Source organism: Meles meles, chromosome 7 (assembly GCF_922984935.1).
Source record: "Meles meles chromosome 7, mMelMel3.1 paternal haplotype, whole genome shotgun sequence".
NCBI classification, from domain to species: Eukaryota; Metazoa; Chordata; class Mammalia; order Carnivora; family Mustelidae; genus Meles; species Meles meles.
In genome coordinates, this window is record NC_060072.1 from 65,385,282 (window position 1) to 65,412,457 (window position 27,176).

The 27,176-nt window shown below is 38.3% G+C and overlaps 1 long non-coding RNA gene across 1 annotated transcript in view; it reads left to right on the forward strand.

The window, feature by feature from the left end:
• LOC123945832 overlaps positions 1–27,176 on the forward strand; it is an 82,198-nt gene that overhangs the window by 16,807 nt on the left and 38,215 nt on the right. Inside the window, exon 2 of the long non-coding RNA XR_006819502.1 lies at positions 19,499–19,568. This is a non-coding gene — a long non-coding RNA (uncharacterized LOC123945832). The remainder of the gene's footprint in view (positions 1–19,498; positions 19,569–27,176) is intronic.

A 27,176-nucleotide genomic window follows, 5' to 3' on the forward strand; every position in this document is an offset into this window, starting at 1 on the left:
GAAGAGAGAGAAGGGGGACAGAAAATTTATTTGAAGAGACAGTAGCTGAAAACTTCCCTAATCTGGGGAAGGAAAGAGATCCAGATCCAGGAGGCACAGAGAATTCCCATCAAAATTAACAAAAATGGACCCACTCCAAGACATATTGTAGTTAAACTGACAAAATATAGTGATAAGGAAAAAATCCTAAAAGCAGCAAGACAAAAGAAGACAATTACTTATGAGGGAAAGCCTATAGAGCTATCAGCAGACTTTTCAGTAGAAACTCTCCAAACCAGAAGGGGCTGGCATAATATAGTCAAAGTGCTCAGTGGGGAAAAATCAGCAGCCAATATCCATCAAGACTAACATTCAAAATAGAAGGAGAAATAAAGAGTTTTACAGATAAAAAAATTAATGAAGTTCATGACCACTAAACCAGTCCTATAAGAAATACCAAAGGGGACACTTTGAGTGGCAAAGAAAGATTGAAAATGTCAATTTGGAGATAGGAAGCACAGAAGCAGTAAAAGTGAATATTTCTATAAAAAAATAAGTCAAGGAACTCACAAAAGGATGTAAAATATGACACTATATATCTATAATGTGGGGAGGACAGGAGTAAAGAATGGGTTCAAACTAAAGTCACCATCAACTTAATATAGATTGCTTTATGCAGATGATGTTCTATATAAACATAACAGTAACCACAAATAAAAAATGACTAATAAATATGCAAAGAATTAAGAGAAATCCAAATATATCACTAAAGAAGACCAACAAACCATGAAAGAGAAATATAAGAAAGCATCAGAGATGCTAGTCCCAGAAACAATCATAAAACAATAAAATGGCAGTAAATACATATCTATCAATTACTTTGAATGTAAATGGACTAAACATTCTAATCAAAAGATGTAGGGTGTCAGAATGGATTAAAAAAAAAAAAACAAGACCTATCTATATGCTCTCTAAGAGACTCGTTTTAGACCTAAAGACACTTGAAGTTTGAAAGTGAGGGGATGGAGGAACATTTATCATGAAAATGGATGTCAAAAGAAAGCCAGAGTAGCAATAGTCGTATTAGACAAAATGGACTTTAAAACAAAGACTATAACAAGAGAGAAGGGCACAATATGATAATAAAGGGGACAATCCAATAAGAAGATATGATTGTAAATATTTATGCATCCAACATGGGAGCACCCAAATATATAAAACAGTTAATAACAAACATAGAGAAACTAACTGATAATTCTATAGTAATAGTAGAAGATTTTAACACCCCACTTACATTGACGGACAGATCATCCAAACAAAATCTATAAGGAAACAGTGGCTTTGAATGACACACTGGGCCAGATGGATTTAACAGATATAGTCAGAGCATTTCATCCTAAAACAGCAAGTGCACATGGAACATTCTCCACAATAGATCACATATTAGGCCAGAAAGCAGGCCTCAACAAATTCAAGAAAACCGAAGTCATACCATGCACCTTTTCTGACCATAATACTATGAAACTGGAAGTCAACCACAAAAAAAAGTCTGAAGGCCCTAAATGCATGGAAGTTAAGTAACATGCTACTAAACAATGAATGAATCAACCAGGAAATAAAAGAAGAAATAAAAGGGTACATGGAAACAAATGAAAATGAAAACACATGATCCAGAACCTTAAGTACATAGCAATATAGGTCTACCTCAAGAAGCAAGTGTAAGGACCTATTTAGCCAGAGGTTTCCATCCAGGTTAAACAATAACCTTGTTGTTTAACCCTTAAACTGTCCCTGCCCTCCTTACCCCAAGGGACTTACTCAAAAATAAGTCCCGGATACCAGCCCCAGGTAACAAAGCCCAAATACAAGGGTGGGTCAGGCCAGGTGGAGACTTCTGATCAGTGGGGGGATGCATACTGTCTCCTAGTTACCAAGGAGTATGGGCCCTGCCCTTTGGGCACCTTTTGGGTGCCAATTCTGACCAAGGTGATAGGCTGGTTCAAATGTCTACTAGGGTAAGTTGTAATTCAGTTGGTTACTTATGTGTGACGTAGCATGACTGTGCAGCTTTCTCTTTTTTTGGCCACCTGTGTGTGTGGCCAGGCCCAACCACATGGCCTTTGCCCTTAAAAGCTAGTCTGTGAAACAGAGAGAGGTCGTCCTTTCTTGTAAGAGGTGCGGCCCTGAACGTTTTGTTTGATTCTTGATACCTGGCGTGAAATAAATTTAGCTTTGCGTGACCTTTGCTTTGTATCAGTCTCGCTCCTTTAATCACGGACCCATTATTGGGGGACCTAACAGCAAGAAAAATCTCCAAGTATCTAAACTTACAACTAAAGGAGTTAGAAAAAGAATAACAAAGCCAAGCCAGCAGAAGGAAAGAAAAAGAACAACAAACAAAGCCAAGTTAACAGCAGGAAGGAAATAATGAAGAATAGAGCAGGAAGTACATGAGTTAGAAACTAACAAAACAAAATAACATCCCCCCACCACCAAAAAAAAAAAAAAATGCAGTGGAACAGAACAATGAGACCAGTAGCTGATTCTTTGAAAAAATTAACAAAATTGATACACCTCTAGCTGACTTAATTAAAAGACAGAGAGAGAGAGAGACGGGAATCAAATAAATAAAATCATAAACGAGAGAGGAGAACTAACAACAAACACCAAATAAATACAAACAATTATAAGAAATTATTATAGAAAACTACATGCCAACAAATTGGACAACCTGGAAGAAAGGGATACATTTCTAGAAACATATAAATTACCAAAATGGAAACAGGAGGAAATAGAAAATTTGAAGAGACTGATAACCAACAATAAAATTGAATCAGGAATCAGAAAATTCCCAACAAATTTCCAGCACCAGATGGCTTCACAGGCAAATTCTACGAAACATTTAAAGAAGAATTAATATCCATTCTTCTCAAACTATTCTAAAAATAGAAAAGGAATGAAAACTTCTAAATTCATTCTATGAGGCCAGTATCATCCTGATAACAAAACCAGATAAAGATACCACAGAAAAAAGATAACTACAGGTCAATATCTCTGATGAATGTAGATGCAAAAATCCTCAGCAAAATTTTAGCAAACTGAATTCAACAATACATTAAAACAATTATTCACCACAACCAAGTGGGATTGATTCCTTTGTTGCAGGGATGGCTCAATATTTGCAAATCAGTCAGTGTGATGAATCACATTAACAAGAGAAAGATGAGAACAATATGATGATTTCAGTAGATGCAGAAAAAACACTCGACAAAGTATAACATTCATTCATGATAAAAACCTTTGCAAAGTAGGTCTAAAGGGAACATAGCTCAACATAATAAAGGCCTTATATGAAAAGCCCACAGCCAATATCATACTCAATGGTGAAAAACAGAACTTTTCCCCTAAGGTCAGGAAGGAAACAAGGATATCCACTCTTACCACTTTTATTCAACATAGTACTGGAAGTCCTAACTCTAGCAATTAGACAACATAGAGAAATAAAGGCATCCAGACTGGTAAGGAAGAAGAAAAACTTTCACTATTTGTGTATGGCATGATACTTTATACAGAAAACCTGGAAATCTCGAGGAAAAAACTACTATAACTGATAAATGAATTCAGTAATGTCACAGGGTACAAAATCAATGTACAGAAATCTGTTGCATTCATATACACTAATAATGAAATGCAGAAAGATTAAGAAAATAGTCTCGTTTAGGGGCACGTGGGTGGCTCAGTGGATTAAAGCCTCTGCCTTTGGCTCAGGTCATAATCCCAGGGTCCTGGGATCCAGCCCCATATCAGGCTCTCTGCTTAGCAGGGAGCCTGCTTCCCTTCCTCTCTCTCTGCCTGCCTCTCTGCCTACTTGTGATCTCTGTCAAATAAATAAATAAAATCTTAAAAAAAAAGAAAATAGTCTTGTTTATAATTGCACCAAAAACAATAAAGTATCTCTTCACTAAAGAGATGAAAGACCCGTATTCTGAAAATTATAAAACACTGATGAAAGAAATTGAAGACGATGCAAAGAAATGGAAGAACATTCTATGCTCATGGGTTGAAAGAACAAATATTGTTAAAACATCTGTACTACACAACCAATCCCTATCAAATGCCAGTTTAATGCAATCCCTAACAAAACACCAACAGCATTTTTCACAGAACTAGAACAAACAGTCCTAAAATGTGGAACCACAAAAGACCCTGAATAGCCAAAGGAGTCTTGAAACAGAAAAGCAAAGCTAGAGGCAGCACAATTCTGGAATTCAGTTATATTACAAAGCTGTAGTAACTAGAACAATATTTTTGGCACAAAAATAGGCACATAAATTAATGTAACAGAATAGAAAACCCCAAAACAAACCCACCATTATACTATCTTCAAGAAAGCTAGAAATCCAATGGGAAAAGGACAGTCTTTAAACAAATGGTGTTGGGAAAACTGGACAACAACATGCAGAAGAATTAAACTGGATCACTTTATTACACCATACACAAAAATAAACTAAAAATGGATGAAATACCTAAATGTGAGACAGGAAACCATAAAAATCCTAGTAAAAAAAAGGCAGTAAGCTCTTTGACATTGGCTGTAGCAACTTTTTTTTCTAAATATGTCTACCAAGGCAAGGAAAACAAAAGCAAAAATAAACTGTTGGGACTACATTAAAAATAAAAAGCTTCTGAACAGCAAAGGAAACAAGCAACAAAACAAAAGGTAAGCCTACAGAATGGGAGAAGATATTTGCAAATGACATATCCAATAAAGGGTGAGTATCCAAAATGTATGAAGAACATACAACTTAACACCCCCAAAACAAATAATCTAATTAAAAAATGAGCAGAAGACATGAACAGACATTTCTCCAACGAAGACATCCAGATGGCCAACAGACACATGAAAAGATGTTCATTATCACTTACTATCAGAGAAATGCAAATCAAATACACCTCATATGTCAGAATGACTAAAATTGACACACAAGAAGCAACAATTGTTGACAGGGATGTGGAGAAAAAGGAACCCTCTCACCCTGTTGATGGGAATGCAAACTGATGCAGCCCCTGTTGAAAACAGTATGGAGGCTCCTCAAAAAGTTAAAAATAGAACTACTTTATAATCTAATAATCGAACTACTACGTATTTACCCCAAAGTACAAAAACACTAATTCAAAGGGATGCAGGCACCTTGATGTTTATAGCAGCATTATTTGTAAGCCTTGTGTCATGATTTTGAGCTGGATAACTGTGTGTAGTTGTGCACTTGCTTGTACAATTTTCCACAACTTATTTGGGCAGCTCTGAATTTTAAAAAAGTCTAGGCAAAGTGTAGCTTCTAAATTAATGACACATTTATAGAAGTTCAGGTTTAGCAGCAGATGGGTAAATCATGTTTGAGTGTCTATTCTCAGCTTATGAGCTCCTTAAATTATGAAAAGTGTCTGCAACCTCAGGGTCTGGCATGAAGCAAATGACAGCTAAATCAAATGGGAAGGGTAAAGTGATTAGGCCACTGAATATTTTTTGAGTTGCTAGCTCATCCAGACAGTTCTTGTCTTATCATCCACCTAGAGCAACCACAACAGATTTAGGCAGCTGGACCTATTTGCAAACTGGTGGGCTACATTTTTAGACTACAAGACCACAGTGGTGAGATGCTAGCTTATTTGACACCCATTTCCTGCCCACTGGAGGAATTAATGTGATGTGTGGAAATGCTGAATTAATTAATAGAGTAGAGATGGACTGTTTGATCACCCCCAGGGAGAGAACAGGTGGTGACCACTCCTGCTTCATTGAGTTAGCACTCATGGCAAGGGACAACCTGATTGAGGCCAGTGGTTTTATTTTGGTTAATACTTGTTTTCTTTATTTTTAAAATCTGTGAAGGTAGTTAAAGGATTTTTTTCTTTCTGCTTCTTCTAACAATGCATAGGTAATGTGATTGAAGCCCATAATTAAAAAAGAAAGTGCTGATACTAGGTAGATCTTTAATTTGTGAAGGAGAAATAGGATTCATGTTTGTGTTCAAACCCCTCTTTGCTTTCTCAGTGTAGCAAATCCACCTTAGAGCTAGAACCACACAATGTTTTTCAACATTTAGTATTATCAAAAATTGGATCACACTAAAAATAGTTAGGGAGTGGAAGAATTGGGGATTGAGTATTTAGATAATAGCAGTAGTAATCACAGCACTGTAATTTTATAACTCTATGGTTTTAGAAGTGCTTATCTATAGATTATGCCATTTAGTTGTTTCCGTGAAATAAATAGGGTTGGTATTTCCTCCCATTTTGTGTTGAAGACACTGAAGTTATATGGCCTCTGCTAGGTTGGTTTCAAGGACACAGACTGAGGTAGAATTTAGTGTGCAGAATGGTTATGAAGGAGAGTCTTTGGGATTAATACCTCTGGAAGACACAGGAAGGAAGCAAGACTAGGCAGAGAGAAACTCTGATATGTGATGCAGGCCCAATGATAGCCTTGGTGCCCCCATGTAGATCTTTCTAGCTAAAATGGCCCTTCAGAGTTGTCATGAGCTGAGATGGCCAGGCCATCAGTTGGATATGGGCCATTCTGGGAAGGGACATGACCTTGGGCAAGGCAGCACTCTGCCACTAAGGCAAACCCTGAACAGTCTGACAGCTAAGGGCTCTCTGTCCACAGCACTCTTAGCACCAGGAGAGTTCTTCATTGGAGGGAGATTTGGGCAGTCCATTCCTCATTCTGCTTGAAGAGGTTTCCCTTTCATTCTGGAACTGGCTCTTCCAGAATTTCAACAGATCTCTTCCTGCGGGAAACTTGGAAGAGGAAGATTAGTGGGATGAAACTGTGAGTTTATTGTTGGTGCTGGGCTCAGGGCCATAGTTGCTACTCATGTCCTTCCCCAGTACTCATTCTAGATTCCTCCTGCATTCAGCTAGCACCTCTGCCAGTTTAGTGCTAACTTGGTGGAAGGATCCAGATCCTTACTCAGAAGCCAGCACCCTGCTCACCATGCTCTTCTAAGGTCTGGGTTATTACACTTGTCTAATTATAATAAAAATCGGCCAAGGAAGTGCCAAAAGGTACCCTTCTGGATTGCCTGGACATCAGACTTACTCCTTTCTATTTCTGTTGTGTAACAGCAACCATACATCTTCTTGGTGCCTGGGGGAAATTACTCCTGCTTAGAATGGTTACTCTTTTTCATGCCTGCTTGTCCCTTGGCATGAGAAGACTGAAGTGCCCAGGAGAAATCATTGTTTATAATTAAATGAGGTTCTTCATGTATCCTTTGTCAGAAGTGACCTCTCTTTAGGAACCAGAACCTCTAAACTTGTACAACCTGTGGGAGAAGAGCACAGATTTGTCAAGTAGGTCACTGAGAGTGATGGGAAGTGGGGTCACTCAGTCTTCCAACCCTTGGTGCCTGGGTTCATATATTTTTCCTTTTGGAGACACAGTGCCATATAAAGGTCTTTGATTCAACATATATACTGCATCCTGGAGGATGGTGTCCCATTCCTTAAAGTATTATTTCATCTACGCCTTCATTCCAGTACTGTATCAGGCTGGCAGCTTCTGGTTCTGTGTTATTTGCTATGTCTAATGGATCCCATGGTCATGGATCCATTTTCACATCTTCTTTATTATCAAGAGTGTCCCCTGGTCTGATACAATGAAATGTCAGATTCTGTGCCAGTAAAACAGATGTTTATATGTCATCAGTGTGGTGTTGGCTGAGGCTCTACAGGCAAGAAATTTCTTACCCTTCTAGGGTAGAGGGGACTCACTGTTGTCAACTTGCCATGCAATATTGGTCTCTATTGCTAGCAGGTTGGATATTTTCCAGTGACAGAAGTTAAAGGCTATTGGGTTCATGCTGTTGACCCAGACATACTCTCCATCCCTGCTGCTTAGTGTTTCTCCTGTGCCCATCATGTCAACACTGGGATAGCTGATTACAGAGGTTCACTGATGCCAACTGGTTGAGTTGGTTGTTTAGCGCTCTCTGAGGAAGCATTAATATGCAAATAAAGATCATATTTCACACCTCTTCCATAGGTCCATCCACATGCCCCTACACACGACATCCTTGTCCCTGATTTCTCCAGTATTTCTCCCTCAAGTCTCCTGACAACCCAAGCCAGTTTCCACTATCCATAATTCCACATATATTTTAATCTTGGGGGCTACTTTTATTCTGCACAATGTAGAAGACCAGGTATGCTACTCAGTTTCTGCCCATTGGGACAATTTTCTCTTGCTTCTATTCTTCAAGTATACTATGGAATGAGGCTGAAGTAGAGCCACTGTCTGTGGGCTTGGTGGCAATTTAAGAAGCTTAAATTTGGCATTTCCCCATTATGATAGTGTTTACCTCATTGGCCAAGGACTTAATATGGGTATTGTGCTACCTACTAAGTATGTTTATTCTAGTTGTATATTCAGGGATTTGGAAAATGATTACCAGGTGAGTATGTGGACCCTGCTGACATACTGTGAGCAGAATCTTGGCTAGGACTCCACATATTACCTGATTCACATATACTGCCAATCTGAGACAGGCTATGGTGGTGTTTCAGAACTCCAGGCATTAGTCAGTTGGACCTAGTTAGCTGGGAAGATGGTGGACTAGGAGGACTGGATAACAACAATATCAGTGTAGATAACCCAGGAAACAACCTGAAGCCTGGAAGAATAGATTCTACAACTAAAGACAAGAAAGAATCTACCTTGAAGGTATAAACGAGAAAGAGGTGGCCTGGGAGTGAAATGACCATGGCTGGCCACAGTGGAGAGGGAGCCAGTGGTGTGGAGAAAGGCAGAAAACAGACTTTCACATCAGGGAGCCTGTGAAGGGGAGGATGAATTTCAGTAATATTTGCCTTTGAAAGTGAGGCTAAATTTTGTGAGTTCTTAAAATGAGTGGAACTTAAAGCCTGGAATTTTAAAAATCAGCAAGCTTTGCTGGGGGAGCTCGGAGAACATTAGGAAGTGGAGTCCCTGCTTTTAGACAGCATGACAAATAGCACATGCAGAGCAGTTTGAAGTTGGCAGATGGAAGGGAGAGTGATTTGCTAACTCCGAGCATGGCCTGGAGAGATAGGGATCATAGGGAGAGCCCTCCCCCTCCAGGAACAAAGGAACTGGCAGGTACCATTTCCTTTCCTGTCCCCCTAGCATAAACAATGGGCACTTGTTGAAACTAGTAGGGCACCCATATTCCTTACCTAACTTGCTTGCACCAGCAACCCCTCCCAAATCCCCCTTCCCCCAGTGCTTGGGTAGATTTGCCCTTCCCAGTCATGCATCTGCCCTTCCCAGTCATACTAGCCTGAGTCCTGGCACTGTGGGCAAAGGAATGAAGATTATGCAAATTGAGAATAGTCTTAGGAAACTCAGTGACTTTATCAAGAGTAATAACATTTGCATTATAGGGATCTCAGAAAAAGAAGAAGAGAGAAGGGAGAAGAAAGTTTATTTGAAGAAATAATTGCTGAGAACTTCCCTAATCTGGAGAAGAAAACAGACATCCAGATCTAAGAGGCAGAGAGATACCCACCCCCCAAATTTGACATAAGTAGGTCCATAATAAGACATGTAGTAATTAAAATGGCAAAAAGTAATGATAAAGAAAATTTTTTTAAAGCATCAAGAGAAAAGACAGTTATGTACAAGGGAAACATATGGAAAAACCCATCATGTTATCAGGGGATTTTTTCAGCAGAAACTTTGCAGGCCAGAAAGGAGTGCTGTGATATATTCAAAGTACTGAAAAGGAAGAATTTGTAGCCAAGAATACTCTATCCAGCAAGGCTATCATCCAGAATACAAGGAGAGATAAAAAGTTTCTTATATAAACAAAACTAAAGGAGTTCATGATCACTAAACCAGCCCTACAAGAATATTAATGGGGACTCTTTGAGCAGAAAGGAAGACCATAAGTAAGAGTATGGAAAGTAAAAAAAAATAAAAATCAGTAAAAATAAATTTTTCTGTAAAAGTCAAGGGAGTCATAAAATAAAGGGAGGTAAAATATGGCACCATACCTAAAACATGGGAGGGTGAAGAGTAAAGAATAGGTTTAAACTTAAGCAACCATCAACATAATATAGACTGATATATGCAGAAGATGTTATATACAAACCTAATGGTAACCATAAATCAAAAACCTAGTAATAGATATGCAAAGAATAAAGAGAAAGGAATCCAAATATATCACTGAAGAGATCCAACAAACCATGACAGAGAGCAGGAGAGGAAGGATCAGAGAAAATCTGTAGAAATCACAAAACAAGTAACAAAATGGCAATAACTGCATATCTATTAATAACTACTTCAAATATAAATAGACTAATTGCTCTAATCACAAGACATAGGGTGACAGAGTGGATTAAAAAGATAAAACCCATCTACCTGCAGCCTATAAGAGGCTCATTTCAGACCAGACACCTGAATATTGAAAGTGAGAGGGTGGAGAAATACTTATGCAAGTGGATGCCAAAAGAAAGTAGGAGCAGTGATACTTGTATCAGACAAAGTGACTTTATTTTTTTTAAGATTTTATTTATTTATTTATTTATTTATATTAGAGAGAGAGGAAGAGAGAGCTCATGCATGTGTGTGCACTTGGAGAGGGAAGGGGAGAAGGAGATAGAGGTAATCTCAAGCAGACTCCCCACTGGGTTCAGAGCCTAACCGGGGCTTGATCCCACGACCTTGAGATCATGAGCAGAGCTGAAATCAAGAGTGGCACACTCATCCAACTAAGCCACCCAGGTGCCCTGGGCAAAAATAGACTTTAAAACAAAGACTGTAACAAGAGACAAAGGACACTATAGGTTAATTAAAGGCACAATCCAACAAGAGGATATAATGATTGTAAATATTTATGACCTCAACATAGGAGTACTCAAATACATAAAGCAGCTATTAACATACATAAACTAATTGATAATAATACAATAATAGTAGGAAACTTTAACACTCCACTTACATTGATGGACAGATTATCCAAACAGAAAATCAACAAGGAAGCAGTGGCTTTGAATAATGCACTGGACCAGATGGACTTAACAGATATATTCAGAACAATCCACACTAAAACAGCAGAATACACATTCTTTTCAAGTGCACATGGAACATTTTTCCAGAATAGATTACATATTAGGCCCCAAAACAAGTCTCAACAAATTCAAAAAAATTGAGCTCATTCCATGCATCTTTTCTGACTACAATGTTATGAAACTAGACATCAACCACAAGAAACAGTCTGGAAAGACCACAAATGCATGAAGGTTAAATACACATGCTATTGATATGGAGGTTAAAGAATATCCTATAGAATGCCTGGTTAACTGGGAAATTAAAGTGGAAATTTAAAAGTACGTGGAAGCAAATGAAAATAAAAACACAATAGTCCAAAGCTTTTGGGGTGCAGCAAAGGCAGAACTAACAGGAAAATATATTGCAGTACGGGCTACCTTAAGAAGGAAGAAAAGTCTCAAATACACAACCTAACCTTACACATAAATGAGCTAGAAAAGGAACAGCAAATAAAGCCTAAAGCTAGCAGAAGAAGGGAAATAATAAAGATTAGAACAGAGATAAGTGATATAGAAACAAACAAACAAAAAAACCCAGTAGAGCAGATCAATGAAATGAAGAGCTATTTCTTTGAAAGAATTAATAAAATTAATAAACCTCTAGCCAGACTTATCAAAAAGAAAAGAGAAAGGACCCAAATAAATAAAATCATGAATGAAAAAGGAGAGATCAATACCACAGAAATACAAACAATTAGAATATTAAGAAAAATTATATGCCAACTAACTGGGCCATCTGGAAGAAATGGACAAATTCCCAGAAACATACCAACTACCAAAACCGAAGCAGGAAGAAATGGAAAACTTGAACAAATCTGTAACCAGCAAAGAAACAAAATCAGTAACAGAAATCTCCCAGCAAACAAAAGTCCAGAGTCAGTTGGCTTTCCAGACATTTAAAAAGAGTTAATACCTATTCCTCTCAAACTGTTCCAAAAAAAAAAAAACTTCCAAAGTCCGTCTATGAGGCCAGCATTAGTTTGATTCTAAAACCTGATGATAACCCCACTAAAAAGGAGAACTATAGGACGATATCCCTCATGAACATTGATGCAAAGATTCTCAATAGGATACTCAACAGATTGAATCCAATAACACATTAAAAGAATTATTCACCATGATCAAGTGGGACTTATTCCTGGGCTTCAGAGGTGGTTCAATTTGCAAATCAATCAATGTGATATACCACATTAATAAAAGAAAGGATAAGAACCACATGATCCTCTCAATAGATGCAGAAAAAGTTTTTGACAAAATTTTGATAAAAAACTCTCAACAAAGTAGGGATAGATGGGCCATACCTCAACATCATAAAGGTCATATATGAAACACTGACAACTAGTATCATCCTCAATGGGGAAGAACTGAGAGCTTTCCCCCTACGGTCTGGAATAAAACAGGGATTCCACTCTCACCATTACTATTTAACATAGTATTAGAAGTCTTAGCCTCAGCAATCAGAATGCAGAAATAAACAAAAGACATCCAAACTGGGAAGGAAGAAGTCAAACTTTCAATATTTTTAGATGACATGATACTATATGTAGAAAACCCAAAAGTCTTCACCAAAAAATTGCTAGAACTCATACATAAGTTCAGCAAAGTGGCAGGATATAAAATCAATGTACTGAAATCTGTTGCATTTCTATACACCAATAATGAAGCAGCAGAAAAAGAAATCAAGGAATTGATCCCATTTGTAATTGCATCAAAACAAATAAGGTACTCATGAATAAACCTAACCAAAGAGGTAAAAGATCAGTACTCTGAAAACCATAAAACACTGAGGAAAGAAATTGAAGAGGACACAAAGAAAGGGAAAAGTATTCCATGCTCATTGATGGGAAGAACAAACATTGTTAAAATGTCTATATTACCCAAAGCAATCTACACATTTAATACAACCCTTATCAATGTACCACCAGCATTTTGCACAATCCTGAAAAATGTATAGAACCACAAAAAAACCTGAATAGCCAAAGCAATCCTGAAAAAGTAAAGCAAAGCTGGAGACATCACAATTCTGGACTTCAAGCTATATTTTAAAGCTGTAGTCTTCAGGACAGAATGTTACTGACACAATGAAACAGATACGTAGGTCAATGGACCAGAATAGGAAACTCAAACAAACCCACAGCTATATGGTCAACTAATCTTTGACAAAGTAGGAATGAATATTCAGTGGAAGAAAGAGAGTCTTTTAAACAAATGATGTTGGGGGCACCTGGGTGGCTCAGTGGGTTAAGCCTCTGCCTTCAGCTTAGGTCATGATCCCAGAGTCCTGGGATGGAGCCCCGCATCGGGCTCTCTGCTCAGTGGGGAGCCTGCTCCCCTGCCTGCCTATCTGCCTGCTTGTAATCTCTCTCTCTGTGTCAAATAAATAAATAAAATCTTTAAAAAAAATAAATGATGTTGGGAAAAATGGACATACAAAAAAATGAAACAGACCACTTTCTTATACCATATACAAAAATAAGTTTGAAATGGATGAAAGACCTAAATGTGAGACAGGAAACCATCAAAATCCTAGAGGAGAACACAGGCAGTAACCTCTTTAACATCAGCTATAGCAACTTCTTATTAGACACATCGCCAGAGGCAAGGGAGACAAAAGTAAAAATGAACTATTGGGACTTCATCAAGAGAAGCTTTTGTACAACAAAAGAAACAATCAACAAAACTAAAAGGCAGCTTATGGAATGGGAGAAGATATTTGGAAATAACATATCTAATAAAATATTAGTATCCAAAATCTATAAAGAACTTATTAAACTTAACACCAAAAAACCAAAAATAATCCAGTTGAAAAATGAGCAGAAGATAGGAATAGAGACTTTTCCAAAGAAGACCTCTAGATGGACAATAGGCACATGAAAAAATGCTCAGCCTCACTCTTCACAGGGAAATGCTAATCAAGACTATAATGTGATGCCACCTCATACCTGTCAGAATAGGTAAAATAAAAAATACAAGAAACACCAAATGTTGGTGAGGATGTGGAGAAAAAGAAACCCTCTTACACTATTGGTGGGAATGCAAATTGGTGTAGCCATTGTGGAAAACTCTATGGAGTTTTCTCAAAAAATTAAAAATAGAAGTATTCTACAATCCAGTAATTGCACTACTGGATGTTTACCCCCAAATACAAAACCACTAATTCAAAGGGAGTGCACCCATATGTTTATAGCAGCATTATTTATAATAGCCAAACTATGGAAATAGTCCTAGTGTCCATTGATAGATGAATGGTTAAAGAAGATGTGGTATATCTATACAATGGAATATTATTCAGCCTTTTAAAAAAAGAATAAAAGAATAATTTGCCATTTGCAGCTGCATGGATAGAGCTAGTGAGTATAATGCTAAGCAGAGTAAGTCAGAGAAAGACAGGTGTCATGGAATCTTACTCATGTGGCATTTAAGAAACAAAAAAAAGGAACAAAGGGAAAAAAGAGAGATGGGATAAGCCAAGAAATAGGCTTTTAAGTATACAGAACAAATTCTTGGTTACCAGAGGGGAGGTGGCTGGGGGGATGGGAGAGAGAGGGGATGGGGATTAAAGAGTGTGCTTATCATGATGAAAAAGTGATAAAAAAAAAAAAAGATACGTGCACCCCTATGTTCTTTATAGCATTTGTTACAATTGCCAAGATATGGAAGCAACCTAAGTGTCTATCAACAGATGAATGGATAAAGAGGTTGTGGTATATATACACAGTGTAATATTATTCAGCCAAAAAAGAATGAAATTTTGCTATTTTCAACAACATGGATGGACCTAGAGAGTCTTCTGTTGATTGAAATAAGACAGAAAAGAACAAATACCACAAAATTTCACTTATATGTAGAAGCTACAAAACTCAACAAACAAAACAGAACAGAAAGTGATTCATAAATAGAGCACAGACTGGTAGTTACCATAGGGAATGGGGCACGGGGATGGGTGAGATGGGTGAAGGAAAATAAGAGGTACAAACTTCCAGTTATAAAATAAATGAGTCATAGGGATGAAAAGTATAGCAGAGGGAATATAGTCAATAATATTGTAATAACACTCTATGATCACAGATGGTGACTATACTTACTGTGATAAGTGTTTCATAATGTATTCAAATGCCAAATCACTATGTTGTACACTTAAAACTAATAAAATACTATATGTCAACTATACTTTTATTAAAAATAATTAATAGATTAATTTAAAAAATGTCTGGACCTTTTCCCAGTGCACAGTAACCTGAGTAAATAGCCATGGGTTCCTTTGGGGAAGGATCTGGGTAATCATTTCTGTGTTTACTTGGTGGTGGTGTTACAGGGTGTTGGAGAGTTCCTTCTTCCTAGAGACTTTCCCTCTTCCTCAGCCAGTGGGTTCCATGTATGAAAACTTGTTCATGCCTGAAAACTTTGTAAGGGATTCTGACTTTTAATTGGATATATTGTTAATAATCCATGCTTGATTTATTTTCATGGTTCAGACTGAGGAGCATTCTTGTTGCTTGCTCATCTGTGTGATCCTTAGGGCCACTGCATTCTTTTAAACATGTTAGTAACTCTCTGTAGTTCAGGTTGCTTATTATGATAATTGCTCTCACTTGGATTTTGACAGTTCTATACTAAGTGGCCTCTACTGCTTGGAGATCCCATCTTCCATATTGTAATTAATGAATCTCCTGTGGAATGGCCTCTCCTACTGTCAGTCCTGGTCTATAGAAGAGAGATGTTGATGTCCCTCTTACCAGTTCCTTGTGGCCTTGGCAAATCTAATATCCTCCAGGCCTTTCAGGGAAATACAGTCATTGGTGGGTTTTCAGACCTTACATAGGATATCCACTTCAGCATGTCTCTTCTCAGTGTTTTAAGCCTTTTTTCACCACTGCAACCAGTTCTGGAATTTCAGTCTAATTTATCATAGGTCATGGCTTTCACCATGTTTCTTGGAGCCTTGCTAGTAGTAAGTTCATAACAACTCCTGGACTTTTTGCTAAAGGGTTAGATATTGTTTCCCAGAAGAATGTGCCCAAAATGATAATTTTTCTTGTATCTAACTTTATGCCTTGGCCCTCTTGACCAAGCACCCTCAGAATACAATTCCACATGGATTCTTGCTTGTCCAGGCTGGCTAGCTCTTGAAGTAGCTTTGGGGGAGAGTGTCTCATTGGGGAGATATGTGGTCTCTCCTGGAGGGAGAGGCCCCTGCATCATCTTTTGAGCCAGGCTGAGAGGAGTGTTGTTTTGATAGAAGAAGAGGGTCACTTTTATAGCCTTCAGAGTGTTCTGGGGATTCCAATGTGGGAATTAAAGACTTTTTTTGTGGGCATCAATCTAGATATTTCATCAATTCCGAGTCCCATTCTTTCCCCACCAGGGACCTGACCTTGGCATAGCAGACCTGACTTGGATGGGAGTGTAGCATTCTTTGGAGCTCAGCTACTAAGACAATAAATTCCTGAATCTTGTTCCTTAGCTTTCTCTGCCCTCTTTGCAGATGAGAAGCCTTTTCATAGGTTACCAAGGAGGCTGTCACACATAGCTTTTAACTGGCAAGTAATCCTTCAACTCCTCATTATTTACCTCTCTGTCCCTGCCACCTCCTCTGTAATATCTAACATAGCAATAACCAGTTAATGCCATTGTCCTATAGCTGCTCCTTCCCCTATATATTTCAGATACCAACTAATGCATTCCCTTGTATTTATATACCTTCTGTTAATATACAGTCCCGACTGACCAATGACAAAAGCTTTAAAAATGGAATTGCTATTCTGTGCCAGGGACATGTGTGCTTCCCTTACCATGGGGAAGAGGGTCCTTTCTGCTCTCTGGCAGATAGTGATCCATCATCCAGCTCCAGACCCCATCTTAGCACCTTTTCTGGACCTTTCATGGTACCAAGTGTTTAGATTGAGTCCTAAAGAGAAAATTCCCAAATGGAGTTTTACCTGCAGTCTGTTTATGGAAAAGTGCTCTTGAGATCGGCATCTTTATAGTTCTTCGTTGATCAGTTGTTGCTTACTGGCCTTCTGGGAAGGAATGCGACCATAGATGAGGCAGCTCTTCTACTGAAGCCATGACTGAAGAGCTGGGAAAACAAGGCTTCTTTTGAAAGGCAGTCAGGGTGTGTATCAGGGTGACCGCATCATGGCTTATCATCAGTGCCTGTACTGAATAGCTCTGCGATCCTCTTTCCAAGCTTTCTGAGGGCACAACTGCCCTTGCTAAACTGCTAGCTCTGAAATATAGTAAATTAACCGAGGCTGTGCCTGTAGGTGTTACCAATAGCTGACTGGCATGAGATACAAGTAGAGAGAGAGATTGAGTGTGGAAAAGAGAAAAACAGAGTTACCCCTATTGACTGGGGCAGCAATTTGGGACCATGTGGGATGGGTGAGGATGTCCATCCAGGACTAGACCTAGTGCCGGCTTCCAGTAAGTAGATGCCATCCTGGGATCTGTCTCTGTGACAGCCTGGTATGAAAGTCAATGTAATCAAGACTTTCAAAGATCCATCTTGTAGCCTGAATGATTTGCTTCATTGCAAATTACTTTCAGGCAGTTGATCACACAGAGAGAGCTACTGTGTTTGTTACAGTTATAATCACATTGATGTCATGTATAGATTAAGATCACTAATGAAAAGTTGCTACACACACCCTTTGCTTCTAGGTCTTTATGCCACATGTGCACATCCCTGCCCTTCTCCAGAGTCTGACCTGTATTATCTTTAGGACTTTCTTTGAGCTGCCTATATCCTCCCAGTGTGAAGCCATAGGGCAAGAACTTCCCCTGTTACTAAGCGGCCACATGGGTGCTGTCCAACAAGAGATGCGGCTGACCTTGGAGCCTGTTACTTTCTCCAGTGATGCTGCTGGAGAAAAATTGCCCAAAACAGTTTTGGGAGTTGTCTATTGCAGTTCTGCAGAGGGTCAGTTTGAAATACGTATGCACGTTGTTACCTTATTGTTGTACATAATATTGAAACTAAAGCATAACTTTATATAATGGTCCATTTAACTTAAGGAAAAAAGTGTAAAGCATTTTCATGTGTGGAATATTGATAAGAATGTCCTGACTAAGCATGTTAGAAGTTGAACCACATAATGAGAATTTCTTTCCCTATTAAATCCATAAATAGCAATCATTTGACATGCAGACTCTAAGTCAATAATTATAAGGCAAAATCACTTTTGATCTTCCTCTTCACATGGCTGATTTATTCTCCAATCTTGTCAGATTAAGAATTCTACCTTAAAATGTTCTCCCCGCCCCCCCAACATTTTCCTCTTCTTTATTCTCCTTGACAGGAAGATGACAGTAGCTCTATTGAATGGCAACAAGCTGGGCTATGTTATTAAATTTTAATCACTTTCCTGCCTGTGAAGTTGATAATTGGAGATCATTTAATAGAGCCTGCTGCTCTGTTGGCTCTCTGTAAATCCCAGCCATTTGTAAAAGGCAAAGAGCCCAGTTATCATTATAACTCAAGCTCATCTGGAACATGGCTTTTATGCCAAATGCCCCAGTACCCAAATGCCATGAGCCTGGGAACCTCCCTTGGGGTCATATTAATTTTTCTTTCTTTTCTTTCCCTTTAACCAATGGAATAGTGTAAAGTAATGTCATGTAGAAATTGGCAGACCAGCCTTGCTTATCAGAGACCAAGCGACTCCTCTCCTTTGCTTTCTTGCCTCTTTCTTCTCGAATGGACACAAAAGCTGCCTCTAACTTTCTTTCATTTTGCTTCTGACAGCACGTGGGTGTGACAACTAACTGCAAACACTCTGTCGTCTGGTCCAGTCCAGAGCTCCTTTCATTTTATCTGTGAATTGGTGTCTCCTGTGGTCCTAGGATTCTCCAGCCAACTGTCGTCTACGCGTCTTACTCCTTTTCATCCCATCTCAGTAGAACCAGGCTTCTTTTTTCAAAGAGGATAATTCTTCTTTCTATTCCATGAACCATCCTTGACCTTCTTCGTAAGAAATTTCCAAGTGTGTATAAGGAATTACATTGCTAACAAAATGTGGCTTAGAAACCTCCCACTCAGAGTTTCTGATTCTGTACTTGAAAGGAAACTTGCAGCCTTTACACTTAGTATCTCTGCATTAGCAGGGGCACTCATTCACTCATTCTTCCCTCATGTGTCCATGTAACATAAGTTTATTTTGTTCTTGGCACTCTTAGCATTAAGACAATAGCTGAGAATAAAATAGGTGCAGTTCTTATCCTAGAAGAGCTTATAATCTAGTGAGGAGACAGACATCACATAAATAATTACATGAATATTTGATTACAGGTATGACCATTGCTGTAAAGGATACATGCAGAATGAAAGCAGGGAACAGGGAGACCTTGCCAGGCACTGTGCCATGCCATTACAGGCAAGAAGTCATGTCATGCTCACCATCAGCCCATTATCCTTGTTTTACAGAGGGGGAGACAGAGGCATGGACGTACTATCCTGAGTCACACAGTCTGAAGGTAGTCATTTACACTCACAGGTAAGAGAATTCCCTGTGTGTCACATCCTCACCAATACTTTGTCATATCAGATTTTTAATTTTTGACAATTTTAATAGGTAGGAAATTATATCCTGGTGTGGTTCTAGAGAGAAAGTGTAATTATGGTAAACTGTAGATTAGTAACAAATGATACTTACCTGTCCATAATGAAATATGAAAACTGATTTAACTGATACGTGAAAGTATAGTCTTTGGAGGATGTAGGGAAGGGACATGTGTGTTCCTCTATGTGTATACTTGTGAGCACGTGTATGGGGGTAGCTGATGGTGATGACGTATGTAAGGCAGCCAATTCCTAGTTTTCCACAGAAAGAAGTGAATGTGATAATGCTAAAAAATTGAAATATCAGGTACTAGTAGTAAACTTGTATTATTTTAAAATATGGAAGAAAATACTAGAAAAAAAGATGTAAGAATGTTTGCTTCTAGGGAGCAGGACTTGAGAAAGGGATGGATGGATCAGGAGACTGCTGTTTCTAGTTGCAAGTCTTGTCATTCTGCTTGTTTCCTCTCAATTCCATGAGTACTCAGGGCACTGGGGCCCCCCATCAGTGCAGCCCACAGCAGCCTGAGAGCCTCCAGCTCCCCTCACTACCAGTGCACCCTCACTGGGAAAATAGGAAGCAGCAGCAGTTTCCTCACTGAGGAGCTTGGGGTTGCTGCCACTCACCGTCACCACCAGAATCCAAAAGCAGTGGATTCCTCATGTCTCCTCAAGCTGGGTGGTCCATGATATGGTACTGGGCTAGGCTTCTCATCCACGTTGGTTTTATTTTATTTTATTTTATTTTATTTGAGATTTTATTTATTTATTTTGAGAGAAAGAAAGGAGGAGCAGAAGAGACCATACCAAACAGACTCCACGCTTGGAGCAGAGCTTGATCTTATGGCCCTGAGATGATGACCTGAGCCAAAATCAAGAGTCTGAGCCACCCAGACGTCCCTCTGTGGGTTTTAATGTTCAGCATCACGTAGTGCAGAATAAAGCTGCTGGTGATGAATGAAGCTGGTGGAGAATACAGCTGGCAGTCAATTCTTTGTGACTTCCACTTTTCTCTCTCTTTCCTTCCACCCTACCTACTACCCATTCTTCTTTTCCTATATTAAATTAGAGAAAGGAACAGTGGAAGGAAAGAAAGATGAGGAAGTAGAAACCCTGCTGTTTGCCATCAGTTGGAAACCTGAGATGTTCTGAAAAGTCTCAATTAAGAAGAGCAAACATTTTGCTGCTTTCCTAGTGGAGGTGCCCCAGGCATCAGAGAACATGCGTATTGGGTTCTGTGGGGGAGGAGAGTACTCTACTTGCCTCTTGCTGTCTCTTCATACTCTCTGTGTGTGTTAGGAATTTATTTCAGCACAAATATGGGAGGAAGCCCAGAAGAATTGTGGAAGTCCAGGGGATAGGATTTTGGATTGGCAGGAAAATGCTTTTAGAGTATGGGATTTTCTGAAACCTTCATAGTTTCATTGTTGTCTTCTTTGACCTAACTGGAGATTGATTTAGATTTACAAGCACAGGTGTTCACTCAGTGAACAGTTAGTCTGCTTCTAATGGACAAGAATTTCAATAAATATGAAAGTTCTACTTACAGTGTTGGTATTTAACCACTTCAAGTTTCATCTTCTGTGCAGTTCTGGAAAACACCTCCTTTTCAGGGTCTCATCTCCTAATTACTCTCTCCTTTACCTTCTATCCATTCATTCAACAAATACCTAGTGAGCATCTATGACAAATACCTAGTAAGCACTATGTGCCTGGCACGTTGCAAGCACCAGGGATGTCCTGGGCAATAAGGATGATAAAGTCTCTGCCCCTGTGTATCCTCCCGTTGAGTACAGGAGGACAAAACCTAAATAATGAACAATGAACAAATACTAATGAGCACCATGAGAGTGGGGTGTCAGTTTTTGCTCATAGTTGTATCCCCAGTTCGCAGCACAAGGCTTGGCAAATGGCAGCTGCTCCAATATTTGTGAAATGAATAAACAAACGGACAGGCGGTGAGGCAGTGTTGGAAGTGACAATGAGCATTTGGCAATGAAGACACGGAGAGAAAGGATATTAGCTGGGACAATGGCTGGTTTAATATTTATTTTCAATGTCATAGATAAGGGATTCCCAGGCATAGTTATACTCTCAGGGAAGGAGACCCCTAAGGAGGACCAATGAAGAGGTGAAACCAGAGAGTAACTGATAAAAGGAGGTCCTAGGGGAGGTGGTGGAGAGGAGGAGCAGGGTCTTGGGGACAAGAAGGGGAGAAGGGGCAGAACTAGCATGGGGTCCAGTCTCCTAAGTACCAAGGTGTGCTTGGTGTTTAGGAGTATGTTTACCTGTAGCCATCACATAACCATTTGGGATAGATATTATAATTCTCAGTTTAAATGTGAGGTGACTGAGGGCTAAGAGTTGAAATCACTACCTGAGGTTCCCAGGTGAGTAAGGGGTAGCGCAGGTGGATTTGTGTTGGAAGGTGACTCACAGCCTTAGGCTGTGTTGCAGGCAGATTGGAGTTCTGAGCCCTGGTGAGGAGATAGCATAGGTGAGGGGTCAGGTGGTGGACTTTCGAGACTCTTTTCATGTTTAGCCCCAAACATCAGCAATTTTAGAGAGAGGTAACTGGATTGCAATACTAGCTCTGTTAAAGTTGGGACAGGGGTTTATAGGTTGTCGTGTTTGTGAGCAAGGAGGGCAACTTCTTTCTTTTGAAAAGAAAGCTGTTATAATTCTGTGTATATTGTCAAAGTATTAGTAATTTGGAGAATTATTTTTGTTCTTTTGTATCAGGAGGTGGATTAGTTGAACTTAATAAAAAGTCTAAAGAGGTGATATGTATGGGACTTAAGAGCTCTGACCCTGTAGGCAGAGAGCCTTGGTTTAAATCACGATTCTGTTGCTTCCTGGGTGATTTGTTCCATCTCTCAGAGCCTCAGTTTCTTCATGTGTAAAATGACAGGTTGTGAGGTTAAATGTGACAGTGCAAATCTATACTCCTAACACAGAGAAAACTCTTTCACAGTGGGACTTTCTTATCCCTCCTATTATTTTCTAAGTATGTCTTAGTCGCCATAGGTTGCTACAACAGAATACCATAGATGGGGTGCTTGTAAACAATAGAAATTCATTTCTGGAGGTCAGAAAGTCTGAGATCAAGGTGCTGGCTGATTCACTTCCTTGGTGAGGGCTCTGTTCCTGGCTTGCAGATGACTGTCCCCCCATTGTGCCCTCACCTGACAGAGAAAATGAAAGAGAATGTGAGAGAGCTAGAGCGGAGAGAGCTCATGTAGGTGGATAGGCAAGCTTTTCTAGTGTTTCTTTTTATAAGGGCAGTAATCCTATCAAGGGTCTGCTGCTCATGATCTCATCTAAATCTAATTACCTCCCAAAGGTCCCACTACCAAATACCATCACATTGTGGGGTAGGGCTTCAACAACATGAGTTTTTGGGAACACAATTCAGTCCATAGCAAAACATAAATGCAACTGAGAGATAGTGAATCTGAGATTCTGAAACATATAGTTGGAGAAGGAAATATTGAAGTCTTGTAAGTTTTTTCGTTGCTGTTGTTTAGCTCATTTGTGAGACCTATTTCTGAGCAAAACCCTAGGGTGAAATTATATTGAGCTCATTACTCTGAGGCTGACACAATACTTTATCAGGCAAATAAAATATGGGTTACAGATGTCAGGAAGCATGGGGAAAATCCTTTCCTCCTCTTTTCATTTATTTAGTTGCCTGATGTGATCTTCTTTGTGGTGATTGGCTTAAAAGTAGAATTTATTGTATTAGAAGTCCTGGACTGTGGGTATATACCCAGCTCCAGATTAGAAGTTCATTTACTGTTCTCTTTTCCCTGAATTGCTACTTGTGAAATGAGAAATGCTTTGTATTTAGGTACATTCCCCCCCGCCCTGCCAATATATCAAAGTAATGCACACAACTTTTTAAAATTAGAAAGCTCGGAGATTTGTATATGAAGTCTTATCTTTATTTTTCTTATTCCTTACACATGTAGGAGTGTGTGTTTCATATTTTGATGGCAGTCACCACAATATGCACTGAGATGATTCCTGGCTCAGTGAATTCATGGGTAATTTATTTTTCTTCTCTGCAGTAGCTTATGCTGTAGGGTCTCTAATATTCCCTCATTAATTTAACAATATTTGTTGAGTGTCTGTTATCTGTCAGGCATTATTTCAGCTTTTGGAGGGATGTGGCAGTCAACAAAACAAAGTCCTGCCCTCATGGAATTCATCTGGTTGATGACTGTGGTGTTTTGCTTAAAAGGCACTCATTTTCTACGTTTTGTGGAAATCTGCCATTGGTTAGATTTCCACTCAGTGAATCTTAAAACTCTTTAATTACCTTGCACAAAGCATATATTAATCAAGGTACTGAGAGGGGATTAGATTTAGAGAACATTTTTACATTTGTCACTAAGATGAAATTGTAAGATATATAAAATTAGGAGACATAAGGAGCATATAACTATCTCTACTGGCATTGTTGGAATGAGTAACCCTGTTGGTCCGTTCAGGCTGCTGTAACAGCGTACCGTGGACTGGGTAGCTTGTAAACAATGGAACTTTATTTCTCACAGCTCTGGAGTCTGGAAATACAAGATTGGGGCGTCAGCAGAGTTGATATCTGGTGACAGCCTGCTTCCTGGTTCAAAGATGGCTGTCTTTTTGCTGTGTTTTCACATGGTAGAAGGAAGAAACTCTTACCTCTTTAGCCCTTTCTAAGGGCACTAATAAACATTTATGAGGGATCTGCCCTCATGTCCTACTTACCTCTCAAAGGTCCCATCTCCAAATACCATCCCATCGGGAATCTAAGCCTCAACATGTGAATGTTGGGGGGGGGCACAAGTATTCAGTTCATTGAGGTAACCAAACTTTTAGATATCATTTTAATATTTTCATAGACCTTTGTGCTTTGTTCTTTTTCTTCAAGTTAAGAAAACATTGTATAAATTATCCTTATTTAATCTCCTTAGGTGGAATGCTAAAGTTTTATTTCATGCATATGATGCTACAAGACGCCAAATGTATTTCAAATCATTATTAACAGCACTATACTGGTTTGAAAGAAACTTGGTAAGCTAGGGCAGTGAGATTTGTAAGTGATAGAAAAATAAATCTGTGACCACATCAAGTATTTTTAATAGATGGTAACATTTTCTTCTGAAGGTAGTTGGTCACCTATTATTACTCTTTACACCTTTCCTTATTGACTGAATTCAGATGAGTAGTTCTTCACTTTATTCAGCTGCTACCTGTCAAAAATGAAATAATGGAATGAACAAGGTGTGAAGTTGAATAATGAGTCTACACAGAATATATAGCCACCAGTTAAAGTCATGTTGTGAAGTCATGTTTGCTTAATAGATTAATCTCTTACTTTAAAAGTGTCTTAATAAATGTTTTAGCCTAATTAATAAATACATGTTCTTAATTCAGAGCACAAGCAGTGACATGCAGATTATGACATTTCAGATTATTTGAGGTTTTTTTTTTTGCTCTAGCTTCTGTACATGTCACTACTGTTTCTTTCTACTTCCTTTCATTCATTTTTATGTGAAATTTCTTTGTCTAAAGAAGTCTTAGGACATATGCTGCTATGAAAGTTTTTATTTTCTTGGGAGAAAGAAATATTCTAGTCTTTAGTTGTAGACCTTATGATGGCTACGTCAACACCATTATCACTTAACTTGGCAAAGCAGGAGGATGGGGGTGTTGGGCACTAAGGGAGGAGAAACTTTGCTGCAGCATTTGTTACTGGTACAAATCAAACAACTAACAAAATTATTATAATATCACTTATTATTTGTGTGTTTGAACTCTGTACTTAAGTGTATACACATTTGGGATTGTTATGTCTTCTTGACGACTATCACCATGAAATGCCCCCATTTATCAATAGTAATATTTCAAAAGTAATATTTCTTGTTAGATAGTCTGATATTAATATAGTCATATTAGCTTTCCTTTGATATGTATTTGAATGGTATATTTTCCCCATCCTTTTAATTCAGCTATACCTTTATATTTAAAGTTAATTTCCTTTAAAAATTATATAATTCGGTCTTGCTTTTCTTCATCCAATTAGTAATCTTCACCTTTAATTGAAATGTGCGTACCATTAATGTAATTATTGATGTTTGCATTTAAATCTGCCATCTTTTCTATGAGTTCTAGCTTTTTCTATCCATCCCACCTGTTCTTCATTCCTTTGTGTCTCTTTTACTCCTTTTGATTATTTTTCATGTTTCTATTTTATCCCTGCTGTTAGCTTATTAGTTATATGTTTTTAATTATTTTGGTTCAGTGGTTTTTAATTAATATCTTTAACTTATGACAGTTCAATTTCAAAGAATATAATAGGACTTCCTGTATTGTTAAGAATCTTACCATAGCATACACTTGACTCTTGAACAAGACAGTTTGAACTACATAGGTCCACTTACATGGGGATTTTTTTTTAATAAATACAGTACAGCAATGTAAATATATTTTCTCTTATGATTTCCTTCATAAGAATATAGTATGTAATAGTTATACAAAATATGTGTTAATGGGCTGTTTATGTTAATAAACAAATAAGTTAATCCATAGTAGGCTACTAGTAGTTATGTTTTTGGAGAGTCAAAATTATATGTGGATTTTTGGCTGCATGTTGGGGGTTAGTACCCTTTATCTCCACATTGTTCGAGATTCAACTTTCATTTACTCCTCCTTGTCCTTCATGCTACTGTTCTCATATGTTTTACTTCAACATATTTTATGAAATGTACAATGCTTCTTAAGTGTTTTTGCTTCAGTTGTCTTTTAAAGACATTAAAATTAAGAAAAATGTCTGTCATATTTATCCAGATTTTTCCTTCTCCTGGGTTCTTTATTTCTATTTTGTATCAGATTCCTTTGAACTGAGGAACTTCTTTCAAGAACATCCTTTAACATTCTTTGTTGTGCAGGTCTGCTTGTGATTAATTCTCTCAGCTTTTGTTTGTCTGGAAAAATCTTTATTGCATCTTCATTTTTGAAAGGTGTTTTCACTGGCTAGAGTTATGACTTGTCCAATTTTTTTTCTTTCTTTCAGTTCTTTAAAAGTATGACTTCATTGTCTTCTGCTTGCTTAATTTCTGATAAGAAATCTGTCTACTTCCCTATCTGTAGGAAATATTTCTACCTCTGTAGGAAATATTTCTTTTTCTCTGGCTACCATCAAGATTTTTCTTTTATCTTTAGTCCACATTCTGGACTATAATGTGGCCAGTGAATTTCTCTTGCTATTTATACTGCTTGGGCTCTCTGAACTTCTTACATGTATGATTTGTTGTTTTTTGCTAATTTTGAAAGTTGTCTCTTCAATTATCTCTTTCTATCCTGTTCTCTTTTATCCATCTAGTACTCCTAGTACATGTGTATATGACTAACTGATACCATCCCACATCTTTTAGATGATCTGGGTTTTTTTTTTCCTCGCCCGTTTTTTTCCCTTTGTTGTTAGTTTGGATAATTTCTGATGACCTATTTTTAAACTCATTGATTCCTTGTTCTGTGGTATCCTGTTGAAAAGCCTGTA